This window comes from Lygodium microphyllum, unplaced genomic scaffold, assembly GCF_053477565.2.
Source record: "Lygodium microphyllum isolate KBCC unplaced genomic scaffold, Lygodium_microphyllum_v1.1.10 scaffold_123, whole genome shotgun sequence".
NCBI classification, from domain to species: domain Eukaryota; kingdom Viridiplantae; phylum Streptophyta; class Polypodiopsida; order Schizaeales; family Lygodiaceae; genus Lygodium; species Lygodium microphyllum.
The window spans coordinates 6,737-13,472 of record NW_028229606.1 but is presented as its reverse complement, the minus strand read 5'-3'; positions in this window follow the sequence as shown (position 1 = coordinate 13,472).

The window sequence follows — 6,736 nt, the reverse complement described above, 5'->3', positions numbered from 1 at the left end:
TTGCAAAGACAAGTGCATGGGAAAAATATTTTCCTTGGCTACTATAAATGCACCCAAGGTTAAGATTGCTATGTTTTCACAAGGTGTAGGAGCTGTGGGTGATCTTGACATTTGTTTTGGTATAAATACATTGGTCATGTAAATGTGCAATGCTTGAAGAATGTGTAGTCATGTGAAATTGCGATAGGCTTAGCTAAGCTTGAAGTGGTTGATATGTAAAAAGTCTATGAAGCATGTCAATTTGGAAAATAGACAAAGCATACATTTTTGCATGACAAACAAGTAAGTAGGCATTATACTTGGATGTATGAGGTCCTACAAAGATTGCATCATTAATGACCATACAAGGAAGATATGGGATCTTCCATAAAGGAAAAAAAGTTAGGTGTGTTGGGGGTAAAGGCGCATGTGCCTAGCTACCTGTGTATTAGTTACACTGACAGTACCTACACCGCATATTAGTTACTTGTACACGTACACTGCAAGTGGCGGACGCCCATTACTGTCACTTTATTCTTTATTATTTTAGTGATATTTGAATAAAGGGAAGGTTGACCACACACTATGACTATTGGAGCTCCCACATCTTGTGTCTCTCTCTCTTGCTCTTGCTCCTTTCACCATAGCTTTTGCTTCCACTCTATGCTTCCACTTTAGGGCTCACACCCTTCAATTGGTATTAGAGCTTTCTTCTCCATGAGCTGGCATTACTTTAACTTCCATTTGAGCTACCTGCAACAAGGTTTCACTATTGGCAGCCATTGCTTCATCTCATGAGGTTCATAGTGGTCATTTATTTCCCTAGCACTCATTAGGACCTCTTGATGAGGCAGCCTGATCTAGGACCTTAGTAGAGGTCACTTATCATTGTTTTAAGTTCTACTATGGGAAGTAGTAGCTCCATGCTAGTTTGCACCTATTTGTAGGTTGATTGGGACAGCAACACTCCTCCAACATTTGCTCCTCATTGGGCTACTCACCAAGTACTTGCAGCTCCTCCTAGATGCTCAACATTGGCCTTGGCATTAGCTTTAACCCTTGGCATTGAGATTAGGTAGTTGGTATTCAGATCATTGACTGTGTATTCAACATACAGTTTGTGAAAAGAGAGCAAACCCCTATCATTGATGCCTCTTGCTTAGTGGTGATGCATAAATGATGCCCATTCATGCTTGCTTGATGCCCATACATTCAAGGAAGCTTACCCATTGATTGGAGATAATTTTGTAGTTGATCTAAGCATTGTTCTTGCTCAGTTTGAGAATGATTTGGTTCCTATAATAACCAAGACTGAAGCTCTTTTGGTTAGTGGAATACGTGTCAATTTCTTCTCAAGTGCTTATGGACTACTTGGCTTGATATACCGATGCTTGTGGTTCATGTTACATGCTTTATCATTGCTTTGAAATGCTTTTGAGTAGTGATTGAAGCTCATTTGGATTGACATTATCTGTCATTTATCTACATTTTTTGAGACAATTTCTCTTAGATGTTTATGTATGATATGGATGCTACATGTCTTGGCTATGCGGGCTTTGCCTTTGATTTGCATTCAAGTTATTCTGGAGATTTGGACATTAACATTGGTTGTCAGTTACCTACTTGGATGTTGCGGGATATGCTTTGTCAACTACTTCCACTTGGATGCTCTAGGTGTATACACTTGAATCTTGGATGTCTGATGCTATATACATGATGTATCTGAGATTTGCTTGCTCATTCTGCATCTGACTTCATTCCAGTGGGAGCCACTTCATTGAATTTCCATATCATTGTAGGAATATCTCTATGAATGCATAAAAGCATCAAACTTGTGGTACCATTCTCTAGGTGCCTACTTCAAGCCATAAAGACTCTTTCTAAAAATACACAATAGGTGGTCCTTGTCAAGTTCTGCAAAGCCCTTAGGTTGCTCCATGTAAATCTTATCATGCAAGTCTCCATGAAGAAAAACATCTTGGCATCCATTTGATAAAGATTCAAGTTAAGATGAGCAACCAAAGCTAGTACCAAATGTAGGGTAGTTATCTTCACAATAGGAGAAAAGACTTCATGAAAGTCTACACCATGCTCCTATTTGAAACCCTTAGTAACCAACCTAGTTTTGTATGCTATTTTGGGGCATCCAGGGTACTTTTCAACTTGTACAACCACTTTCATGGCAAAGCACACTTTCCACTAGGTAAAGGAACCAAATCCCATGTATGATTTTTTTATAATGAGTCATACTTTGACTGCATGGCCCTCTCCTAAGAGTGCCTATCACCTTTACGCATAGTCTCAACATAACTAAGAGGCTCACTAGCATATGTCACCATAACATAATCCATAGAGGACTCAAACCATGCAAGCTATCATATATCTCTAGTATACTGTCTCAAAATAGACTGGGAGGTCCTATGGAGCATTAGGGATCTGTGCCATTGGAGCATCAGCCATTGTTGCAGGCCGTCGAGTTGGCTATATAGTAGTAGGAGGCTCCTCCTAAAATATCACCATGTGTATCTCAACAACATGCTCAGGCTACGTATGCATTTTCTCCTCATGGAAAAAAACATCATAGCTGTGGATAACCTTCTAAGCCTACGGATCCCATTGGCAATAGCCCATCTAACCTACGTCTCCATAACCAATAAAGTTGCATTTCTAAAACTTAGGATCTAGCTTATTGTGCTTGTCCTTGGAAACATGGAAGAAAGCCTCACAACCAAAGACACGACCATATAAGGGAGGTTTTCTAGACCACACCTTCTCTATAAGCTAATAGTCAAGAGTAGTATATGGGGACCGATTTATCAAGTGTATGGAAATAGTAGCTGTCTTAGCCCAAAAATGTTGTGGTAATCTTGCTTGGCTAAGCATATTGCGAACTCACTCCTGAATTGTCATATTCATGTGCTTAGTCATACCATTCTGGGTGGGGTATGCAAGGTGGTCAATTAACGCTTATTAATACCCCTCTCATCACAAAATTGCTCAAAGGATTTAGAGACATACTCACCCCTATTATCTCTGACCTTAGGCATTTCAGCCTATCTCGAAATTGATTCTCAACCAAAGCAAGTCAATGCTAAAATGTAACCAAGACTTTCGATTTTAATAGGATATGCCCAAATAGTATGCATATAGTCATCAATGATGGTAATGAAATACTTCACGCCATCTAACGACTTGTAGGGTATGGGACCACATATATTCGAATAAACAAGAGCCAATGGCTCACTCATGTGTGTAATACCAAATTTTTTATGCATATTATGTGTCTGTCTGCTATATAAACAATGATCACAAGATTCAAAGCACTTATAGTCAAGGGGTAGAAGATACTGCAAATGAGTAAGAATTTTCATTCCTTTCAAGGACATATATCTAAGGTAACGATACCAAAGAGATACATGTGGAACTACATTCACTGCCAAAACAATATGTTCTTCACTACTCTAATGTAATCTTCCATGAGGAAGCACCAAAGCAAACTACATAACCTACATCATCCAAAGTACTAGCGGAGATAAGGCTCTTGGTGAGAGCCAGTACATGATGTACAATATGAAGAGTAAACATGCAACCTAAACCAAACTGCAATTGGACATCACCAATACCAACTATCTCTAGTGCCAAGCCATTATCCAAATCGATAGATCTAGTCAAACTATGATAGGAGTGGAACCACTCTCTATGAGGGGTCACATGAAAGGAAGCCCATGAATCTATCAGCCAACATTGAGTATACCTTGACAAACCATCAATCAGTCGTGAAGTATCAAGAGAAGAAGCTCCAAGTATGAAATCATCATCAAAATCAATCTGCACAATATTAATCTCTTCAATCTTAATGCCTGACTTACTAGGGACAATGCTACGATTATCATTTTTGTCCTATACTTTACCCTTGCCCTTTTCCTTGTGCTTGTTCTCACTCATTTTATGGCACTATGGTCGAATATACCCTACTTTCCCATAGTAATGACAAGTCAATGAGGACTTGCAACTATGAAACTTACTATGAGACTATCCACGTGACTAAGAATAAAACTGCTAAGAGTCATTACCGCTCCTACCATTATTGCCTCTAATTATCAAAGCATGAGAGGTGTGGGAAGCATCAACATTCTTTCAGTTAACCTCTTCATTCAAGAGTGCACCCTCTACACCGTGTAAGTCTAGCCCATCAGTAGGCATGTTTACACACATAGTAGTACAAAATGTATCCCATGATTTACGCTGTGTAACCAAGAGCAACAAAGGGGGGAGATTGCCCTTGAATTCAATCCCCTATGAAGACAAATGGCTGAGAATAGAATGAAACTTATTTAAGTGAGCTAACATAGAAGTGCACCTTAGCCAATATATGTGAGAAGTGGGGCTCTGATTGTCATAGACATTACAAATCTTTTCCCATAAGTCCCATGCAGGTACTACCCATCAGAGACAACATTATAGAACACCTTCTTGAAGAGGGACAATATTATGGTGGACCTACATAGATCATCTTATTCAACCCAATCCTCTACATCAATACATTTGGGCTTCACCACTCAATAACAAACCAAAATACTTACTTGTTCCAAAGATCAAACCACCTAAATCTCCTATCTATCTCAAGCACCGGTTCGGGCTGAAAACCCTACCTCTATGCTCGATTCGAAGCGCGCGGCACTCAAGGCTCGATTCCGTCGGTCCCAACAATGGAACCAAAATGAAGGCAGCTACAAGCTCAACCCCCAAGACCTATGGACCGCTTATTGGTCAAGCGTTTCAAGCCGAGCGGCCATGGCTACCTCTCACATAGCCGACGCGCCCTCCCTACCTATGGGGTGTAGTGAGCTTACCTTGATGCCCGATCGAGTACCCTCCTCTCCCATGCACGCCTGTAGCTCCACGATCCTTGAGGCAAGCTCAAGCAACCTCAATCCCTCTCCAACAAGCTCCATCCTCCATAGCCGTGCGAGACAAGAGAAGAGTAGAGAAGAGACGAAGATGAAGAGAGGAGATGGGGAGCTTCTTCTCCTCAATCTCTCACTCTCACGCACTCACTTCCTCACACTCGCACTCCCTCTCTCAAGCACAAGCAAGAAGGCAAGAAGAAGAGAAGAAGAAGAAGAAGAAGCTTTTTGCTACACACAAGAACGAGCTTCTCATTCACTTTTCAAGTTTATATACATGCCCTACTTCCCACAAGCGGTCACCCTCAATTTTTACATGGCTCGCCATGGCCTAGGCCCTTTTTCTCCATTCTTTCACTTCCTAGCTAGTCCTATCGCCCTTCTAAGTTTACAATTTTCACAGGAGGGATCCTGGCGCTCTTTTACAAGGATTTGAGAGTGCCTTTGCATTTAAAGGTACGCTTTCTTGCTTTTAACTCCTCCAGACTTCGGTGGCTGCACCTTGGACTTTTGATGGTTGTTCCCATGCTTTTGGATTTTTTTTGGACTTATTATTCTTCTGGGTGCCTTCTCCATGCCTGCCCTACACCTTTTCCTGCTTCTCAGATTTTCTATTTTTTTGCTTTTTTCATGTTGCTGGTGTTGCAGTAAACAACATGACAAACTCCTTTCTAGTTGGTGTATGGCATAGAAACCGTCTTCCCTGTTGAGCTGGAGTTGCCCTCTTTGCGAGTGGTAGTTATAGAATGCCTCGGAGATGATGAATCTCTCTAGCGCCACCTTCTACATTTAGAATGTTTGGATAAGATTCGACAGATGGCCCTACAATGCATGGAAACCACTCAAGCGCGACGCAAGGCCTATCATGACAATTTCATCAAAGCACAAGGAGTTCAAAGAAGGTGATCTTGTTCTCATCTATGATTCTTGATTTGGCAAGTTTCCTGGCAAGCTTCAACAATGCTGAATGGGTCCCTCTAATGTACTTATTGTCAATCCTAATGGTTCTGTCCAAGTGCAAGCTGTCGACGCTTCTAAGGATCCCTTTCTGATCAATGGCTATCGCCTAAAGAAGTACTTCCCTCCTTGGGGATCTTGACAATCACAGTCAACCCACCCTTCCCCTTTTGGGTGTCGCATTGTCTTTCTCTTCATGCTTTTGATAGCCCTTATGATCTTCCTCATGAGGGCGGTCTCATTCTGCTAGTTTCTCCCAAACATATCCCATCCTTATTGTGTTCTCCTCTCGTCTAATCCAGTAGTGGTGATGAGGATGGTCTTGGCACATGGTATTTCTACCATTCTCTTTATTAAAAGAAAAAAAAAGGCAAACAAACTGTTATGGGAGAAAAGGAAACAATTCCCTATCATAGTAGGCCTCATTCCAAGAAAAGGTGGTAAATACCCTTGGGTGGGAAGCTGGTTGTGGACAAGGTGATAACACCCCACAGTTCAGGATTGCTGACTCACTAGCAGAACTTCTTTAGATACAATTTCAAGCCACCTCCCTTGGTGCGCTGTCCCTGCACCATCTGACTCTCTTTAATAGACAATCTTTCCTACAAATCATCGAAGAACCAGACATGTTGGCTACTCCCTGGATACGCCTCATCTTCAACACCTTGATGACAATCATAAACAAAGCAATCTTCATCGACAACCACTTGAGTGATGCGAGCTTTCATCCTAACCGGATGGGGATGTGAGTATAGTCTGCCCTCTGTATCTATCAATGAGTGTGAGACAGAGGGTGGGGTGAGTGACCAGTCCTTTCCCTTCAATTCAAATGAGAGGTGCGATGTGTGAATGGAATGTTGTACGCACGGGTTGGCCCTCTCAATGCACAAAGC